Source organism: Oncorhynchus tshawytscha, linkage group LG31 (genome assembly GCF_018296145.1).
Source record: "Oncorhynchus tshawytscha isolate Ot180627B linkage group LG31, Otsh_v2.0, whole genome shotgun sequence".
Taxonomy (NCBI): Eukaryota; Metazoa; Chordata; class Actinopteri; order Salmoniformes; family Salmonidae; genus Oncorhynchus; species Oncorhynchus tshawytscha.
The window spans coordinates 8,838,425-8,860,743 of NC_056459.1; the positions used below are offsets into that span (position 1 = coordinate 8,838,425).

At 42.6% G+C, this 22,319-nt stretch overlaps 1 protein-coding gene across 4 annotated transcripts in view; it reads right to left on the minus strand.

Annotated features, from left to right (window-relative positions):
• LOC112233332 (zinc fingers and homeoboxes protein 2) overlaps positions 1-22,319 on the minus strand; it is a 31,909-nt gene extending 9,590 nt beyond the window's left edge. Inside the window, exons 1-3 of one of the 4 annotated variants that reach the window (XM_042310059.1) lie at positions 22,170-22,319; positions 9,445-9,580; positions 8,713-8,773 (exon numbers count right to left, since the gene is read on the minus strand). The gene's annotated coding sequence lies outside the window, so the exon portion shown is untranslated. Of the gene's footprint in view, positions 1-8,712; positions 8,845-9,444; positions 9,581-21,906; positions 22,017-22,169 lie in introns of those variants that run through there. The other 3 variants (XM_042310060.1, XM_024400891.1, XM_024400892.2) reach the window with 3 other exon arrangements.

The following is a 22,319-nucleotide window of genomic DNA, read 5'->3' on the forward strand; positions in this document are numbered from 1 at the left end:
TTAGGGGAGGGTTTGGCTGGCAGGGATTACCTTGTCCCATCGCACAGCAACTCCTGTGGCGGGCTGGGCGCAGAGCACGCTGACACGGTCGCCAGGTGTATGGCGTTTCCTCCGACACATTGGTGCGGCGGGCTTACGGGTTAAGTGGGCATGGTGTCAAGAAGAAGTGTGGCTTGGTTGTGTTTCGGAGGATGCACGGCTCTCGACCTTCGCCTCTCCCAAGTCCGTACAGGAGTTGCAGCGATAAGACAAGACTAACTACCAATTGGATACCACAAAATTGGAGAAACAAATAAATAAACGGGAGCAACAGATTCTCCTGGCAGGTCTTTTTGTCTTTATAGACAAATGAAGGAGACTGTCTGTCTAAAATATAAATGTTCATCCAACAATGTATGCATGTAGGTAGGATACATGCGAGATGACGTTTCTAACACTGTCCAGGCAGGGTGTAAGTGAATTATGAGAGCAGACAAAAATATGGCTAAACATAGGCAAACAAAGTATGGGAGTTGAATTAAGCCTCCCATGTACCAAGGACAAGCACACAGGTGAGATTCAAGGAGAGGGACATAGATCACTTGATGCCAGAGAACACATTGGGGAGGGCATCTGCCATTAAGGTGTGCTTGTCATCAGGTATGAGATATACATTATGTGTGAGTGTTTAAATTGCAGTTCCTTTGCATGGCTTTTAACATTGAGCATTCTTCATGGTTGTATGTGAAGCTGTTGAAAGACCTAGTCTAAATCTGCACCAGAATCACTGTTTTCCTGACAGATACAAATTATTCTATTACCACTGGCAGGGTAGGAGACATCACTTGGGTGAACTGCTTTAATGGTGGAGGTTGAGGAGAACTAATGTAGTGACGTGTGAGACGGATGAAAGACTGTCATGACCCTTGGTGACACGCCATTGCACAAATAAACAAACCCCAGATGGGTCTCGCTCAAACATTCAAATAAATACTGAAAAGTGCAATTTGTTATGCAGCCCATTAATTCCAGACACAATATTCACTTATCTGTACCAAAACTCATTATTTATAGTAGATGGAAAAACATAGGCTAGATACTGTATATTGTATGGTTGTTTCCCTGAAAAAGTCTGAGGAGCCTACAATGAACTTGAACCAGATGGGAGAAGCAAAGAGGTGTCAAATTTTAGGTTAATGAAGCATCTACTACACTTTAATAAACCCTGAATGAACCCTTTAAAGATAACTTTGAGACACATTCATCTTGCAAGAAATTTGTGAAAAATGGTCATCCATGTGTGTAGTGATTACTGTGTACAGTATTCTAGAGGTAACACTGGAATTCCCTTGGCTGCATATGTTCAACCATCTGACTAACCATCACAGGGATTTTTCTGTTATTGAAATCTTTGGGTGGAAAACCAAGGCCTTTTGTTTTTTTTCTTCCCTTCTCAGGCCGCCTCGGTCCAAAAAGTGTAAAAAAAATTAATAATAATAATAATTGGGATGGAAACACTTTCAGCGTAAACTTAGATGACAAAACTTAGATGACAAAACAAACAAACAAAAAAAAAAAACTGTATAAAGTATGTAGAAAATACAATGGACACAAATTTTGGGTCACTTGAAATAAGTTGCAAAATGAATAGTCAAGACGTTGACAAGGTTACAAATAATATTTTTTTTATTGAAATAATAATTGTGTCCTTCAAACTTTGCGTTCGTCAAAGAATCCTCCATTTGCAGCAATTACAGCCTTGCAGACCTTCGGCATTCTAGTTGTCAATTTGTTGAGGTAATCTGAAGAGATTTCGCCCCATGCTTCCTGAAGTACCTCCCACAAGTTGGATTGGCACTTCTTACGTACTATACGGTCAAGCTGCTCCCACAACAGCTCAATAGGGATGAGATCCGGTGACTGTGCTGGTCACTCCAATAGACAGAATACAAGCTCTGCTTCTTCCCTAAATAGTTGTTGCATAGTTTGGAGCTGTGCTTTGGGTCATTGTCCTGTTGTATGAGGAAATTGGCTCCAATTAAGAACTGTCCACAGGGTATGGTGATAGTCTTCCTTTAAGATCCCTTTAACCCTGTACAAATCACCCACTTTACCGCCACCAAATCACCCCCAGACCATCACATTGCCTCCAAAGATGGTGTCAAGCACTCCTCCAGCATCTTTAATTTTTTCTGCATCTCATGAATGTTCTTTGTGATCCAAACACCTCAAACTTAGATTAGTCTGTCCACATAACACCCCCCCCTCCTCTGTCCAGTGTCTGTTCTTTTGCCCATCATAATCTTTTCTTTTTATTGGCCAGTCTGAGATATGGCTTTTTCTTTGCAACTCTGCCTAGGGGGCCAGCATCCCGGAGTCACCTCTTCGCTGTTGACGTCAAGACTGGTGTTTTGCGGGTACCATTTAATGAAGCTGCCAGTTGAGGACTTGTGAGGCGTCGGTTTCTCAAACTAGACACTAATGTACTTGTCCTCTTGCTCAGATGTGCACCGGGGCCTCCCACTCCTCTTTCTAGTCTGGTTAGACCAGTTTGCACTGTTCTGTGAAGGGAGTAGTACACAGCATTGTATAAGATCTTCAGTTTCTTGGCAATTTATTGCATGGGATAGCCTTCATTTCGCAGAACAAGAATAGACTGACGAGTTCAGAAGAAAGTTCTTTGTTTCTGGCCATTTTGAGCCTGTAATTGAACCCACAAATGCTGATGCTCCAGATACTCAACTAGTCTAAAGGCCAGTTTGATTGATTCTTTAAAATCAGGACAGTTTTCAGCTGTGCTAACATAATTGCAAAAGGGTTTCCTAATGATCAATTTGCCTTTTAAAATTCTAAACTTGGATTAGCTAACAACGTGTCATTGGAACACAGGAGTGATGGTTGCTGATAATCGGTCTCTGTACGCCTATGTAGATATTCCATAAATTATTTTAAAAAAGCCATTTCCAGTGTAGACAATTTAAAATGTCTACACTGTATTTCAGGTCAATTTGATAAAAATGTTTTTTTTTTTTTTTTTTTTTTTTAATCGACAAAGTGCTTCTTTCAAAAACAAGGACATTTCTAAGTGACAAACCTTTGAACGGTATTGTAAACATTTTAATATACTATCATCGTTGAGAACTAACAATCACAAAATAAAATGCTAGACAGTCAGGGAGAATTGAAAAATTCCCAAAACAATGAATTTGGCAGTTTATATTGTTATCATGTTTGAGCTATGGCATCATGCATAGAATCGGTGGAAATTTGCTTTAAAAACTGCCAAATTCTCTCAGCTCCATGCCAGAATACGTAGAATTGCAGTAAATTAGCTTTAAAACAGCAACATTTTCTCTCTGGTCCATGGCAATATGTGTAGAATTAGATTTAACACTGTAAACATCTCTCAGCTCAATGGATACATTTGTAGAATTGCAGGGGGAAAAAAAAAATAATTAAAAAAATAAATCGGCTTAAAATGCTAAAATGTCTACACCGCCAATACGGGGGCCTCTAAAATGATATATAAATTCAGCCGCACCGACCACGCCCACCACCTAAACCTCTTTTTGACCCCACTCTGTTAGAATGTAGTTTGATAGTTATGTTCTTCACATTACCGTCTCTGATAAACCCATACTACATCAAATCAAAGTTGATTTGTCACATGCAAAGGATACAGGTGTAGTGAAATGGTTACTTGCATAGTAGTCTTTTGTTTAGAAATGTAGCTAGCTGGCTAAACAGTTATTTTTATATTTACCCTTTTTTTCCCTCCCCAATTTCATGGTATCCAATTGGTAGTAGTTACAGTCTTGTCTCATCGCTGCAACTCCTGTACGGACTCCGGAGAGGCGAAGGTCGAGAGCCATGCAGCCTCCGAAACACAGCCCAACCAAGCCGCACTGCTTCTTGGCACAACGCACATTCAACCCGGAAGCCAGCCGCACCAATGTGTCGGCGGAAACGCCGTACACCTGGCGACCTGGTCAGCGTGCACTACACCAGGCCTGCCACAGGAGTCGCTAGTGCGCGATGAGACAAGGATATCCCTGCCAGCCAAACCCTCCCTAATCCGGACGACGCTGGGCTAATTGTGCGCCTCCCGGTCGCCGCCGGCTGCGACAGAGCCTGGGCTCGAAACCAGAATCTCTGGTGGCTCAGGGTAATAACCTTAGACCACTGCGCCACCCGGGAGGCCCCCTAGCTAGCTACACAATTAACCAAAATCCCAACTCATAACGTTACTACCCTGCATGAATCTGCAGGTAGCTAACCAATCAGGTTCAATGTTTGCTAGGTAGCTAACATTACGCTACAACTAGTAATGCAAATGGCTCTGAGATGCGTGTATGATCTGTGTAGCAATATTATTTGTAAGGTTAGCTAGTGAGCCAGCCAGCTAACGTTAGCTACCTAACTAACATCATGCTTTAGTTATTTTACCCTTATACAGTACCAGTCAAAATAGTTTGGACACCTACTCGTTCAAGTGTTTATTTTTTACTATTTTCTACATTGTAGAATAACAGTGAAGACATCAAAACTATAAAATAACACATATGGAATCATGTAGTAACCAAAAAAAACAGCTTACAGCTTAACAGCTTTGATAACAGCTTTGCACACTCTTGGCATTCTCTCAACCAGCGTCATCTGGATTTCTTTAAAACCATCTTGAAGGAGTTCCCACATATGGTGAGCACTTCTTGGCTGCTTTTCCTTCCCTCTGCGGTCTGACTCATCCCAAACCATCACAATTGGATTGAGGCCGGGTGACAGTGGAGGCCAGGTCATCTGATGCAGCACTCCATCACTCTCCTTCTTGGTCAAATGGCCTTAGAGCCTGGAGGTGTGTTGGGCCATTGTCCTGTTGAAAAACAAAATGATTATCCCATTTATACCATCTCACCTGGTTTGGGCTATCGCTGTAGAATGCGGTTGTAGCCATGCTTGTCAAGTGTGCCTTGAAATCTGAATAAATCACTGACAGTGTCAACAGCAAAGCACCCCCACCATCACACCTCCTCCTCCATGCTTCACAGTGGGAACCACACATGCAGAGATCATCCGTTCACCTGCGTCTCACAAAGACACGGCGGTTGGAACCAAAAATCTCAAATTTGGACTCATTCTACCAAAGGATAGTTTTCCACTGGTATAATGTTCATTGCTCCTGTTTCTTGGCCCAAGCAAGTCTTCTTATTGGTGTTCTTTAGTGTTTTTTTTGCAGCAATTCGACCTTGCAATCCTGATTCATGCAGTCTCCTCTGAACAGTTGATGTTGAGATGTGTTTTCTTGAACTCTGAAGCATTTATTTAGGCTGCAATTTGAGGTGCAGTAAACTCTAATGAACTTATCCTCTGTAGCAGAGGTACAGTGAGGGAAGAAAGTATTTGATCCCCTGCTGATTTTGTACGTTTGCCCACTGACAAAGAAATGATCAGTCTATTATTTTAATGATAGGTTTATTTGAACAGTGAGAGACAGAATAACAACAAAAATCCAGAAAAACGCATGTCAAAAATGTTATAAATCGATATGCATTTTAACGAGGGAAATACATATTTGACCCCTCTGCAAAACATGACTTACTTTGTGATTACCAACAAGGGTTTTGCCACGGAGGTCAGACGTTTCTTGTAGTTGGCGACCAGGTTTGCACACATCTCAGGAGGGATTTTGTCCCACTCCTCTTTGCAGTTCTTCTCCAAGTCATTAAGGTTTCGAGGCTGACGTTTGGCAACTCGAACCTTCAGCTCCCTCCACAGATTTCATATGGGATTAAGGTCTGGAGACTGGCTAGGCCACTCCAGGACCTTAAATGTGCTTCTTCTTGAGACACTCCTTTGTTGCCTTGGCCGTGTGTTTTGGGTCATTGTCATGCTGGAATACCCATCCACGACCCATTTTCAATGCCCTGGCTGAGGGAAGGAGGTTCTCACCCAAGATTTGACAGTACATGGCCCTGTCCATCGTCCCTTTGATGCGGTGAAGTTGTCCTGTCCCCTTAGCAGAAAAACACCCCCAAAGCATAATGTTTCCACCTCCATGTTTGATGGTGGGGATGGTGTTCTTGGGGTCATAGGCAGCATTCCTCCTCCTCCAAACACAGCAAGTTGAGTTGATGCCAAAGACCTCCAATTTGGTCTCATCTGACCACAACACTTTTACCCAGTTGTACTCTGAATCATTCAGATGTTCATTGGCAAACTTCAGACGGGCATGTATATGTGCTTTCTTGAGCAGGGGGACCTTGCGGGCACCGCAGGATTTCAGTCCTTCACGGCGTAGTGTGTTACCAATTGTTTTCTTGGTGATTACGGTCCCAGCTGCCTTGAGATCATTGACAAGATCCTCCCGTGTAGTTCTGGGCTGATTCCTCACCGTTCTCGTGATCATTGCAACTCCACGAGGTGAGATCTTGCATAGAGCCCCAGGCCGAGGGAGATTGACAGTTCTTTTGTGTTTCTTCCATTTGCGAATAATCGCACCAACTGTTGTCACCTTTCTCACCAAGCTGCTTTGCGATGGTCTTGTAGCCCATTCCAGCCTCGTGTAGGTCTACAATCTTGTCCCTGACATCCTTGGAGAGATCTTTGATCTTGGCCATGGTGGAGAGTTTGGAATCTGATTGATTGATTGCTTCTGTGGACAGGTGTCATTAATACAGGTAACAAACTGAGATTAGGAGCACTCCCTTTAAGAGTGTGCTCCTAATCTCAGCTCGTTACCTGTATAAAAGACACCTGGGAGCCAGAAACCTTTCTGATTGAGAGGGGGTCAAATACTTATTTTCCTCATTAAAATGCAAATACTTTTATAACAGTTTTGACATTTTTATGGATTTTGTTGTTGTTATTCTGTCTCTCACTGTTCAAATAAACCTACCATTAAAATAATAGACTGATAATTTCTTTGTCAGTGGGCAAATGTACAAAATCAGCAGGAGATCAAATACTTTCTTCCCTCACTGTAACTCTGAGTCTTCCTTTCCTGTGGTGGTCCTCATGATAGCCAGTTTCATAATAGCGCTTGGTTTTTGCAACTGCACTTGAAGAAACTTTCAAAGTTATTGAAGTTTCCACATTAAGACATGAAGGTCAGTCAAAGTAATGGACTGTCGTTTCTCTTTGCTTATTTGAGCTGTTCTTGCCATAATATGGACATGGTCTTCACCAAATAGGGCCATCTTCTGTTTACCACCCATACCTTGTCACAATACAACTGATTGGCACACATGTTAATTGAAACGCATTCCAGGTGACTAGAGGTCGACCGATTATGATTTTTCAACGCCGATACCGATTATTGGAGGACCAAAAAAGCCGATACCGACTAATCAGCGGATTTTATAAATGTATTTGTAATAATGACAATTACAACAATACTGAATGAACACTTATTTTAACTTAATATAATACATCAATAAAATCAAATCAATTTAGCCTCAAATAAATAATGAAACATGTTCAATTTGGTTTAAATAATGCAAAAACAAAGTGTTGAAGAAAGTAAAAGTGCAATATGTGCTATGTAAGAGAGCTAACGTTTAAGTTCCTTGCTCAGAACATATGAAAGCTGGTGGTTAGTAGACTTAGTTATAAGGTAATAACACACAGAAATACGAGCCTTAGGTCATTAATATGGCCGAATCCGGAAACTATCATCTCGAAAACAAGACGTTTATTCTTTCAGTGAAATACAGAACCGTTCAGTATTTTATCTAACGGGTGGCATCCATAAGTCTAAATATTCCTATTACATTGCACAACCTTCAATGTTATGTCATAATTACGTAACATTCTGACAAATTAGGCGGCCCAAACTGTTGCATATACACTGACTCTGCGTGCAATGAACGCAAGAGAAGTGACAATTTCACCTGGGTAATATTGCCTGCTGACCTGGATTTCTTTTAGCTAAATATGCAGGTTTAAAAATATATACTTCTGTGTATTGATTTTAAGAAAAGCATTGATGTTTATGGTTAGGTACACATTGGAGCAACGATACGCACCGCAGCGATTATATGCAACGCAGGACAAGCTAGATAAACTAGTAATATCATCAACCATGTGTAGTTAACTAGTGATTATGATTGATTGATTGTTTTTTATAAGATAAGTTTAATGCTAGCTAGAAACTTACCTTGGCTTACTGCATTCGCGTAACAGGCAGTCTCCTCGTGGAGTGCAATGTAATCAGGTGGTTAGAGCTTTGGACTAGTTAACTGTAAGGTTGCAAGATTGAATCCCCCGAGCTGACGAGGTAAAAATATGTCGTTCTGCCCCTGAACGAGGCAGTTAACCCACCGTTCCTAGGCCCTCATTGAAAATAAGAATGTGTTCTTTACTGACTAGTTAAATAATGATTAAATAAAATAAATAATATAAAATAAAATTCAGCCAAATCGGTGTCCAAAGATAACAATTTCCGATTGTTATGAAAACTTAAAATCGGCCCCAATCAAATCGGCCATTCCGATTAATCGGTCGACCTCTACAGGTGACTACATCATGCAGCTGGTTGAGAGAATACCAAGAGTGTGCATAGCTGTCAAAGGCAAAGGGTGGCTACTTTAAGAAATTCAAAAATATATATGTTGATTTGTTTAACACTTTTTTGGTTACTACATGATTCCATGTGTCATTTCATAGTTTGTCTTTACCATTATATTACAATGTAGAAAATAGTAAAAATAATAAAGAAAAATGAGTAGGTATCCAAACCTTTGACTGGTACTGTACATGGATGGAAGCTTCTCCCTCTGTCACGATTGCCATGGTTGCCCTGAGTTTGAAGATGTAATCCGGAGACAGGTGTTTTATACAACAGCCTTCGGTGTGTTTTTTCAACTCCCTCTGAATATTTGCAATCAAAATGCCAGAATTTTCTCCATCTGCTTCGCTATCATACTCTAATTCCACTGATTTCAAAACTCGCTCCTCCAGAAAGTGGAGCGCAACACCTTTGCAGTTCCCCTACGTGATACTTTTCAAAAAAGCTGTGCTAGAAAAGGACCACCTACACATGCCGACCAGCTCATATAATAGACAGAAGCGTGCTACATGGCAGACCAATCCGTGGCTAAACCAACTAGGCTCATAATTTAACAATTGTATTAATATTTACAGATGGCATATAAATTGTCAATAAGGCACATGAAAGTTCACATGTTCCAGAAGGCATTTCTGCCAAAAAACAAATTTTGATTAAAAAAAGTACATTTAAATGCCTCTCCTAGAAAGTAGTGACAGGTGACATACACCTAGTTTCCTGAAACGAGTCACATATAAAATTGAAAAAGTGCACATCTTATGTCAATGAAGTCTAAAGTCTAAGTCTAAAGAGGGCCTATTTGAGCAAGAATAGCCAATACAATTGTACTAGACTGGTACCGGTTTCCCCCCTGTGCATCCCACCCCCACCGGAGTGTTGCCCCGTGGTGAAAAGGTACTCACTGCACTTCCGCAGTAGGGTGGGGCTTCCCTGGGTGGAGGTGTCCTATCTGGCTCCAGTTCCGCCTCCACTCTCTTCCCTCTCCAGCTCTCCTTTGGTCTCCGGTCCAGCGGCACTCTGGGTAGCCTCTTCTGGAATCTGAGACGAGAAAAGAATGTCAGCAGCGGAGAATGGTTGGGGGGGGGGTAGCTCAGAGGCAGAGCCCCACAAAGGCCCGGAAAACTGCACCGCTTTGTGTTTGCCGAAAAATAGAAGGTTGTTACCTTGGAAACATGTTCCAAAAGAAAGAGAGACAGCTTCGGAAGGTTATTTGAATGACAAACACCACCTGGGATGTATCGTTTCATTGTGCTTCACTTATTAGAATTAATCACATTACGACTTGTCAATGAACGCTGTTACGAGTTAAACTCATCGTCGATACAGTTAGGCTACTTTAAAGAGTGTGCAAGAGTGGGATAAAACCAGGAGCAGAAAGTTCCATTTTATAACAAACAATCAGCCTAAAGGGATGATGAAGGAATGTGTGTAAAATGGGGCTAGGCAGCAAGCCACATTATCCTACTAGGAGGGAACCATCTTGTTTTTGCTGCTTGTTCGAAGATAGCGATTACAATACACAATACATGTAGGCCTATGTTCTGGAAAATATGCCAAACATACTATATGTTACAGGATATCTATGACAAACAAAAACATCTTAACAAAATGGAGTCATCCACCTAGGGACAGTATGATACCAGTATCTCAATGTTTTTTTTGATGGAAAAACTGAGAAGCTCCCCCTCAGGATGAGATCATCGCTACAGACGACAGAGTACAACAACGTGGCTTTCAAGGGAGCTTAAACCCATAGGAGTAACATCATCCGTCCACCTGAAAATGCTGCTTAGTCACCAAAAACATAGCATCCACATGAGAACCGTAGCAAGTGGTTGCCACATAGAACTACTCCCATTCAATGTATTGATAAACAAGTAGGTCATGTAGATGGTCATGTAGATGCACTGAAATACATTTTCATATGTTTTGCACATCTTAAAATCAGCACATTATGCAATTTTTTTTGTTCTGGCAATTAATGGACTATGGTATTCAAAGGGGGTGAGCAGACTAGCTGATTATTTTTCTATAAACCGGGCTAACTATGCCATGAATGATGTTTGTGAACCTGCGGAGAATGGCTCTACACTACAGACTCAATGGCCACAGTAGCTCCCACATGCAGCTCTCTGGAAAGAAACAGACACTTGATTCAGTGAGAACTGAATTCAAATGCATTACCTGAAGCATTAAATATTAATCTAATGCAGCATGCAGAAGTTGTCTAATCTATATTCTACATAATTTCTTTTTTTAAAGTAACCTTTATTTAACTAGGCAAGTCATTTAAGAACAAATTCTTATTTAAAATGACGGCCTACACCGGCCAAACCCCGACGACGCTGGGCCAATTGTGCGCCGCCCTATGGGAATCCCAATCACGGCCGGTTGTGATACAGCCTGGATTCGAACCAGGGTGTCTGTAGTGACGCTTCGAGCACTGAGAGGCAGTGCCTTAGACCGCTGCGCCACTCGGGAGCCGTACTCTTATGAAGTACATTATATGTACAAAAGTATTTTAGTCACACCCCTTGCTGACAGGTCTATAAAAATCGAGCACACCGCCATGCAATCTCCATAGACAAACACTGCCAGTAGATTGACCTTACTGAAGAGCTCAGTGACTTTCAACATGGCACCATCATAGGATGCCTCCTTTCTAAAAAGTCAGTTCAAATTTCTGCCCTGCTTAGAGCTGCCTCGGTCAAGTGCTGTTATTGTGATGTGGAAACGTCTAGGAGCAACAACGGCTCAGTCACGAAGTGCTAGGCCACACAAGTTCACAGAATGGGGCCGCCAAGTGTGTAGCGCATAAAAACCATCTGTCCTCGTTTGCAACAATCACTACTGAGTTGCATTGTCACTTTTGTACATATTACCTCGACTAACCGGTGCCCCCGCATATTGACTCTGTACCGGTACCCCCTGTATAAAGCCTCGCTATTGTTATTTTACTGCAGCTATTTAATTAGTTACTTTTATTTTCCTTCTTTTACTTAAGAAGTTAACGCTACAGCATACAATGACATTTAGACGATTCTGTGCTTCCACCTTTGTGGCAAGAGTTTGGGGAAGGCCCTTTCCTGTTTCAGCATGACAATGCCCCCGTGCACAAAGCGAGATCCATACAGAAATGGTTTGTCGAGATCGGTGTGGAAGAACTTGACTGGCCTTCACAGAGTCCTGACTTCAACCCCATCGAACACCTTTGGGATGAATTGGAACGCCGACTGCGAGCCAGGCCTAAAGGGCCATCAGTGCCGACCTCACTAAAGCTTGTGGCTGAATGGAGGCAAGTCCCCGCAGCAATGTTCCAACATGCAGTGGAAAGCCTTCCCAGAAGAGTTAAAGCTGTTACAGCAAGGGGGGCGGCAACTCTATATTAATGTCCATGATTTTGGAATGAGATGTTTAAATGAGCAGGTGTCCACATACTTTTGGTCATGTAGTGTATTTACAGGCTAGGTATATTACACCTTGCTTGGTCTGCATGTTACAAAATGGAGTAGCCTATGCATGTTAAAATCCAAATTAGGCAAGCCTGGCACAGTGGAGGAAAGAGGGTAAGAACCAAGCTGCCGAATTTGGGCTTGTGGGGGGGGTGGGTGTCAGAGCACATTGTTTGTATTTGCACCACATGACTTTCACATTTTTGGCACAAGTGCATGCTTGCCAAGCAGCCCTCTGGAGCTCACATTAACCAAGAATTATGCAAGCAGGAAATTCAAATAAGATGCAGATGAATTAATTCCTTGAGCTGGAACCAAAAATCGAGTAGCACCAGATTTTGCAGCAAAATGTTCAGTAAGGGCTAGTCTGAAGACAAAATGGAAACATCTGTGTTTTTCTGATTATTGCTGAGCACCACTGATAAGAATAGTACAATACTTATATCACTCAAAACTAACAAGTAACTGATCACCATAATATCACATTTTAAAATGATTAACACCATTTTGCATAATTTAGCCATGAACCGAGAATCTCTCGCATGGAACACGATACTTGGAAATGACAGGCATTACTTTATTGTTTGGGCACAGAGACTCCGAGGCTTTAAAAACTAGTCGGCAATCAGCCTAGCTCCAATTGTAATGTCTCCACATTGTTGCCATTTTATAAATATCTTTCAGCAGAATGGATTTGTTTAACACCTTGTATTGAAATAAGGGGAGTGAGTGACAGAACAGTGTAGGCCTACGGTATGTTGCAATGGCTTAAGGAAATGGGGTCCTGTCAAGAACCCTTACATTTCTATTATTGGGCCTACATAATTAAGGCTACAAAACATGACACCAAACTACAAAAACGTAGACTTACTACTAGCCTCTTACCATGTCACCATCTCTGGCCATGGCTATAAAAGAGTTTTGAGCCTACTTTTGAGTGAAGTGATACCGGTAATTAAAAGCGGGCCTTAGAGATACAGCATAAAAGTAGCCTGAGCCCGACAACCCTAGTGCTTTGTTTACTCGCAAACGAGAAACCATGTCTGACCATTTCCAGCTAAACCTTCCCATACAGTAAGCCTTATCAGTAAAATAGAATGAGCTGTAGGCATTGAACTCCACAGTGACATCAGCTTCTGTGATGTGCTTGTGTCAAAGGAGGATTGTCATTCTGAAAAAGGCAGTATGATACATGTCGGCTCCCCTCTGACTAGCCTATGTACTCCAATGACTCTTAGCAGGGATCGTCTTTTAGATTTAGCTGACAACACTAACTAACGTCATGACCAAAAGGCACATCAAGACCAGTGGATGTTCCCGTTTCCCCTAGGATTTTCTCCAGCAGTGGCAGTAAAAAGGTAGTGGAGGGGGTGTTTCTGCCAAGATGCTCAATTCAAAAGAGCATACGTGTGTGTACACACACACACACACACACACACACACACACACACACACACACACACACACACCATTGGGCAGTATTGGAGACACATCCAATAAGTGGATTTAACAAAAAAAATGTATAGCCCTACCCAATGGCATTCACCTTATTTGTACATTCTAAAATGTCAGAATAATGATGGCCATTGTCTGCCTAAATAGACAGCATGCTCCCGACAAACACACTAATGAAGTGTCCATGTGGTAGATAGTCTCACCATTTCAGATGTTGAAAAGTAATTGGATCATGTTTAAAAATGAGAAAGCGAACAAAAACCAGGTTCCCTTTGTATGGAAATCAAGTTGATGCCATCATTCAATGTTGTCTTGCTCCTAATAACCACACGTGGTTTTACCGCAACAGACTAGTGCAACACAAATCATATCAAAGTTTTCAAATCAAGGTTTATTTGTCACGTGCGCCAAATACAACAGGTGTACAAAAGGTGTAGACCTGACAGTGAAATGCTTACATACAGGCTCTAACTCTGTGCGAGTTCATTAGAACGTGCGTTGAAGATGTCGTTCCCATAGCAACGATTAAAACATTCCCTAACCAGAAACCGTGGATTGATGGCAGCATTCGTGTGAAACTGAAAGCGCGAACCACTGCTTTTAATCAGGGCAAGGTGACTGGTAACATGACCGAATACAAACAGTGCAGCTATTCCCTCCGCAAGGCTATCAAACAAGCTAAGCGTCAGTACAGAGACAAAGTATAATCTCAATTCAACGGCTCAGACACAAGAGGCATGTGGCAGGGTCTACAGTCAATTACGGACTATAAGAAGAAATCCAGCCCAGTCACGGACCAGGATGTCTTGCTCCCAGGCAGACTAAATAACTTTTTTGCCCGCTTTGAGGACAATACAGTGCCACTGACACGGCCTGCAACGAAAACATGCGGACTCTCCTTCACTGCAGCAGAGGTGAGTAAGACATTTAAACGTGTTAACCCTCACAAGGCTGCAGGCCCAGACGGCATCCCCAGCCGCGCCCTCAGAGCATGCGCAGACCAGCTGGCCGGTGTGTTTACGGACATATTCAATCAATCCCTATACCAGTCTGCTGTTCCCACATGCTTCAAGAGGGCCACCATTGTTCCTGTTCCCAAGAAAGCTAAGGTAACTGAGCTAAACGACTACCGCCCCGTAGCACTCACTTCCGTCATCATGAAGTGCTTTGAGAGACTAGTCAAGGACCATATCACCTCCACCCTACCTGACACCCTAGACCCACTCCAATTTGCTTACCGCCCAAATAGGTCCACAGACGATGCAATCTCAACCACACTGCACACTGCCCTAACCCATCTGGACAAGAGGAATACCTATGTGAGAATGCTGTTCATCGACTACAGCTCGGCATTCAACACCATAATACCCTCCAAGCTCGTCATCAAGCTCGAGACCCTGGGTCTCGACCCCGCCCTGTGCAACTGGGTACTGGACTTCCTGACGGGCCGCCCCCAGGTGGTGAGGGTAGGCAACAACATCTCCACCCCGCTGATCCTCAACACTGGGGCCCCACAAGGGTGCGTTCTGAGCCCTCTCCTGTACTCCCTGTTCACCCACGACTGCGTGGCCACGCACGCCTCCAACTCAATCATCAAGTTTGCGGACGACACAACAGTGGTAGGCTTGATTACCAACAACGACGAGACGGCCTACAGGGAGGAGGTGAGGGCCCTCGGAGTGTGGTGTCAGGAAAATAACCTCACACTCAACGTCAACAAAACTAAGGAGATGATTGTGGACTTCAGGAAACAGCAGAGGGAACACCCCCTATCCACATCGATGGAACAGTAGTGGAGAGGGTAGCAAGTTTTAAGTTCCTCGGCATACACATCACAGACAAACTGAATTGGTCCACTCACACAGACAGCATCGTGAAGAAGGCGCAGCAGCGCCTCTTCAACCTCAGGAGGCTGAAGAAATTCGGCTTGTCACCAAAAGCACTCACAAACTTCTACAGATGCACAATCGAGAGCATCCTGGCGGGCTGTATCACCGCCTGGTACGGCAACTGCTCCGCCCACAACCGTAAGGCTCTCCAGAGGGTAGTGAGGTCTGCACAACGCATCACCGGGGGCAAACTACCTGCCCTCCAGGACACCTACACCACCCGATGTTACAGGAAGGCCATAAAGATCATCAAGAACATCAACCACCCGAGCCACTGCCTGTTCACCCCGCTATCATCCAGAAGGCGAGGTCAGTACAGGTGCATTAAAGCTGGGACCGAGAGACTGAAAAACAGCTTCTATCTCAAGGCCATCAGACTGTTAAACAGCCACCACTAACATTGAGTGGCTGCTGCCAACACACTGACACTGACACTGACTCAACTCCAGCCACTTTAATAATGGGAATTGATGGGAAATGTAAATATATCACTAGCCACTTTAAACAATGCTACCTTATATAATGTTTACATACCCTACATTATTCATCTCATATGCATACGTATATACTGTACTCTATATCATCGACTGCATCCTTATGTAATACATGTATCACTAGCCACTTTAACTATGCCACTTTGTTTACATACTCATCTCATATGTATATACTGTACTCGATATCAGCTACTGTATCTTGCCTATGCTCCTCTGTACCATCACTCATTCATATATCCTTATGTACATATTCTTTATCCCCTTACACTGTGTATAAGACAGTAGTTTTGGAATTGTTAGTTAGATTACTTGTTGGTTATTACTGCATTGTCGGAACTAGAAGCACAAGCATTTCGCTACACTCGCATTAACATCTGCTAACCATGTGTATGTGACAAATAAAATTTGATTTGATTTGATTAACCAACAGTGCATAAAAGGTATTAGGTGAACAACACCCTTCAATTGAAACAGCAAAAACAAACTAGTGGCTACATCTCTCATAAAATCTGATAAAAATTAAATCACAGAATAATTATATTGGAGCAGTAGAAGGTACAAATATACCATCATAATTTCAATGACTTTTCAAGAACCAAAAAACCCAGAGGAAAGGTCTGATTTTCAATGCATGCTAATCCATGATGACTGAATTGTGCATCGCATATATTCAACCAAGACTATGAACTTTTGAAATACCTGGTTTGCATACCCATTATTGACTTTGCATTTACTGGTAGATAACTTGAAACATCTTTCCTACCCCTACCGGTCTTCAGTGAGCTGCTCCACATAACAACCAGCTGTTTGAGAGCTGCGCACTCTCTGCACAACAGATTATTTATAGGATGTGTGTGTGCAGCGTGAAATAAATAATCAACATAACAAACAGCTTCAGGAATCCATCCATTTATTTATTAATCAATTACAGTGGGGCAAAAAAGTATTTAGTCAGCCACCAATTGTGCAAGTTCTCCCACTTAAAAAGATGAGGCCTGTAATTTTATCATAGGCACACTTCAACTATGACAGACAAAATGAGAAAAAAAATCCAGAAAATCACATTGTAGGATTTTTAATGAATTTATTTGCAAATTATGGTGAAAAATAAGTATTTGGTCACCTACAAACAAGCAAGATTTCTGGCTCTCAGACCTGTAACTTCTTCTTTAAGAGGCTCCTCTGTCCTCCACTCGTTACCTGTATTAATGGCACCTGTTTGAACTTGTTATCAGTATAAAAAGACACCTGTCCACAACCTTAAACAGTCACACTCCAAACTCCACTATGGCCAAGACCAAAGAGCTGTCAAAGGACACCAGAAACAAAATTGTAGACCTGCACCAGGCTGGCAAGACTGAATCTGCAATAGGTAAGCAGGTTGGTTTGAAGAAATCAACTGTGGGAGCAATTATTAGGAAATGGAAGACATACAAGACCACTGATAATCTCCCTCGATCTGGGGCTCCACGCAAGATCTCACCCCGTGGGGTCAAAATGATCACAAGAACGGTGAGCAAAAATCCCAGAACCACACGGGGGGGGGGGACGGGGACCTAGTGAATGACCTGCAGAGAGCTGGGACCAAAGTAACAAAGCCTACCATCAGTAACACACTACGCCGCCAGGGACTCAAAATCCTGCAGTGCCAGACGTGTCCCCCTGCTTAAGCCAGTACATGTCCAGGCCCGTCTGAAGTTTGCTAGAGAGCATTTGGATGATCCAGAAGAAGATTGGGAGAATGTCATATGGTCAGATGAAACCAAAATATAACCTTTGGGTAAAAACTCAACTCGTCGTGTTTGGAGGACAAAGAATGCTGAGTTGCATCCAAAGAACACCATACCTACTGTGAAGCATGGGGGTGGAAACATCATGCTTTGGGGCTGTTTTTCTGCAAAGGGACCAGGACGACTGATCCGTGTAAAGGAAAGAATGAATGGGGCCATGTATCGTGAGATTTTGAGTGAAAACCTCCTTCCATCAGCAAGGGCATTGAAGATGAAACATGGCTGGGTCTTTCAGCATGACAATGATCCCAAACACACCGCCCGGGCAACGAAGGAGTGACTTCGTAAGAAACATTTCAAGGTCCTGGAGTGGCCTAGCCAGTCTCCAGATCTCAACCCCATAGAAAATCTTTGGAGGGAGTTGAAAGTCCGTGTTGCCCAGCAACAGCCCCAAAACATCACTGCTCTAGAGGAATGGGCCAAAATACCAGCAAGTGTGTGAAAACCTTGTGAAGACTTACAGAAAACTTTTGACCTCTGTCATTGCCAACGAAGGGTATAAAACAAAGTATTGAGATAAACTTTTGTTATTGACCAAATACTTATTTTCCACCATAATTTGCAAATAAATAAATTAAAAATCCTACAAATGTGATTTTCTGGATTCTTTTCTCATGTTGTCTGTCATAGTTGAAGTGTACCTATGATGAAAATTACAGGCCTCTCTCATCTTTTTACTTAAGTGGGAGAACTTGCACAATTGGTGGCTGACTAAATACTTTTTTGCCCCACTGTACATAGCTTAGATTTAAAATGGCATTATTATACAGAACAAAAATATAAACTCAACATGTGAATAAGTGTTGGTCCGATGTTTCATGAGCTGAAATAAAAGATCCCCAAAATGTTCTATATGCAAAAAAGCTTATTTCTCTCAAATATCGTGCACAAATTTGTTTACATCCCTGTTAGTGAATATTCCTCCTTCGCCAAGATAATCCATCCACCTGACAGGTGTGGCATATCACGAAGCTGATTCAACAGCATGATCATTACACAGGTGCATCTTGTTCTGGGGACACAACACAATGCCACTGATGTCTCAAGTTGCGGGAGCGTGCAATTGGCATGCTGACTGCAAGAATATACATCAGAGAGAATTTAATGTTAATTTCTTTGCCATAAGCCACCTTCCATGTCGTTTTAGAGAATTTGGCTGCACGTCTAACCGGCCTCACAACCGCAGACCATGTGTAAACAGGTTAGCCTAGGACCTCCACATCCGGCTTCTTCACAAGCAGGATCGTCTGAGACCAGCCCCCCGGACAACTGATAAAACTGTCGGTTTGTACAACCAAATCATTTCTATCAGAAACAGTCTGACAGACATCTCAGGGAAAATCTGCGTGCTTGTTGTCCTCACCAGGGTCTAGACCTGGCTGCAGTTCGGCTTCGTAATAGACTTCAGTGGGCAAATGCTCTCCTTTGATGGCCACTGGCACACTGGAGAAGTGTGCTCTTCACGGATGAATCCCGGTTTCAACTGTACCAGGCAGATGGCAGACAGCGTGTATGGCGTTGTATGGGCGATGTCAATGTTATGAACAGAGTGCCCCATGGTGGGGTTATGGTATAGGCAGGCATAAACTACAGACAAAGACACACAATTGCATTTTATCGATGGCAATTTGAATGCACAGATACCGTGACAAGATCCTGAGGCCCATTGCCATGCCATGCCATTCATCCGCCACCATCACCTCATGTTTCAGCATGATAATGCACAGGCCCACGTCGGAAGGATCAGTACACAATTCCTGGAAGCTGAAAATGTCCTAGTTCTTCCATGGCCTGCATACTCACCAAACATGTCCCCCATTGAGCATGTTTGGGATGCTCTGGATCGACATGTACAACAGCATGTTCCAGATCCCACCAATACCCAGCAACTTCGCACAGACATTGAAGCAGAGTGGGGCAACATTCCACAGGCCACAATCAACAGCCTGATCAACTCAATGCAAAGGAAATATGTCATGCTGCATGAGGCAAATGGTCACATACTGACTGGTTTTCTGAACCAGGCCCTACTTTTTTTTTTTTAAGGTATCTGTGAGAAACAGATGCATATCTGTATTCCCAGTCTTGTGAAATCCATAGATTAGTGCCTAATGAATTTTTTTCAATTGACTTATTTTTTTATTTGAACTGTAACTCAGTAAAATCGTTAATTGTTGCCTGCTGCATTTTTATTTTTGTTCAGTGTACAGGGATGATTGACTGGCCAGGAAATTCCCAAAACCTCCCCAGGCCAGCCCTGTATGTCGAGCCCTGAATGACTTTATAAGATGATTACTCATGATTTGGATCCAACCAAATAATGGACTGGTGCCACCAACAGTAAAAGTTAGTGGCACCAGTGACTCCAGGGGAAAATGTTCATCTGGAACACTAATAGTAATAGGTGTTGATTCAGAGGAACATATGACAGGCACTAATTTGCAATATAGCCTAAGTAGTAGGCTTGGCTTTTATAACTTAAGGCTTAAGCAGACAGGCAGACAGACAGACAGACAGAGAGAGAACAAGAAGCACAGAGTGACACAGAGAAGATGCTGAGACAGATAGACAGCGCAACAGGGAGTTAAACAAATTGGCTAGAGCAGAGGCACAGTTATAGTGTTGAGTTGTATCTCTAGCATAGGGCCGTGCACAGACCTATGGGGGGTGGGCAGGTGCACATGTTTAAAAAAAAAAAATATATATATATATTGGCCTATTTATTTTCTGCAACACACTCATCACAAGGAAGCTAGTGCCAGTGACTTCTAGTAGGCTACTAACTAGAGGTGAGATGAGTGACATCAAGAAAAAAGGGGCTATCAGCTGATGATAGCAAATTAATAATGAGGTAAATCTGCCTCTTGCTAAAAACACTTGAATTAACCCCTTCTCAGTCTATAACAGTTTCACAAACATTACAGGTCCAACTCAAATGTAGCCTACCAGTATTCAAACTCACTGCCCGGCACCCATAGCCAGCACAAGGCACTAGCATGCAGAAGTCAGGAGAGTGCATGCTTGAGGTGGGAGGGCGGGTATTTTCCAAGATTCAAGATAAATTAAATTAGCTTGTTTGACATGCAATTTGTTACATTTAAAATATATATATATTTAAAAGAGACTAAATAAAATTAAGTAATTCATAAAATTAACAAAATCCACAGAGCAGATAGGAGGCCAAAAGGGAACTCTCTCATAGGAGAGGCAAACAGGCAGGTGTTTGCGCACTGGTTGAGCTCTCTGTGGAGTGCATGCTCCAGTTGTTTTATTTTTTTACATATTGTACTTATTTTAAACATGAGCCTGTTAAAAAGAGGACAGTGTCTCCCCAGTCACTTCTACAAAAACGGTTGAAAAACGCTGTACTGTAAACTGACAATGTTGTGTCAGCACTTCTGCCTGTGTCTAAGTTGGGTGTGTAGGGTCAGGGTGTATGTGCATGGCTGGTGGCCCGTCGGGGGGGGAGTTGGCAGTGATGTAAGCTGGTGTAGATAAAAATGCCAAGGCCGAATTCTTGTCCCAGTCCGCCACTGCTGGTGGAACTTACCACACTGCTGTCACTGGGCAGCATAGCCGCGCGCGCTGCCTGTGCCAGCACCAATCCATACCGCGGTAGGCGTCACCTCATTTAACCTATCTGCCTGGCTGGCTATCTGCTATAGCCAGGCTGCTAACATACTAGCGTCATCCAGCTACGCAACAAAAAACAAAGCTATATAGCAGCAATTAACATTTACAATAACTAAATTAGCTACGTAAGTGTGCCTCTTCATACAAAGGACTTTTGTTCAATTAAACTAACTTGTGAGACAAAACGAATGCACTTCGTGACAAAAGACGACAAAATATTCACATAGCTAGCTAGGTAACGTTACGTTTCGCCGGTGATAAGAGAAAGCAATGGCTGGGCTGTCTAATATGTAGGATGGTTCCCATTACTGTCCTATAGCTTGCTACCAGTAGCTAGTATAAACTCACAACTAGTCAACAAGCTCGACAAACGTAGGCCAACTATTCAAATAATTCTGGGACTATTTAACTAGCTAACTATGTAAACAGACAATGTATAACTAACCAGTTCGGAAGCAGTTTTAAAGCACGAGTCTTTCGCACGTTTTCAAACTTCAGAAGTGAACTGGTTCGCAAGCTAGCAAACTAGCTAGCCAGCTAGGTGACACGGCAAGCTAAATGTCTTACAACGATACATTCAGGTGCCCACTTCAAATGGGCACAAAAGTTAAACGCCTAACTATTTTTGTTTACAAAAAAAAGTATATTTACCTAAACGTTAAGTTAATGTAGTTAGTCAGAGTAAACTAGAAATTTAGGTTTTCTTGGCGTGATCTGATGGCAAGCTGATTCTAAATCAAGTGTGACAACAATGCGCGAGTAGTGATGGAAGGGACGTCGCTAGCACAGCCACACGAGCTGGGCAAGCCAGGCGGCTCGTCTCGCTTGCTACCAAACCGGTTATAACTTAATCTTTGAAATTTGTTTTGTCCAATATTCTTCACCATTCTTGAAAATGTATATAGTATTCTTACCTGTCTAGAGCCTTTCGGTGCTGGGACGATAAACTAGCAGTAAAATTCCCAATTATAAGTAGTCTGTGGTGACGCGCATATAGCGCTGGTAATTCTAAAGATTCTGGCATAACCTAAAGACAACAGTAGGAAAAAAAAGGTCGTCGTTCA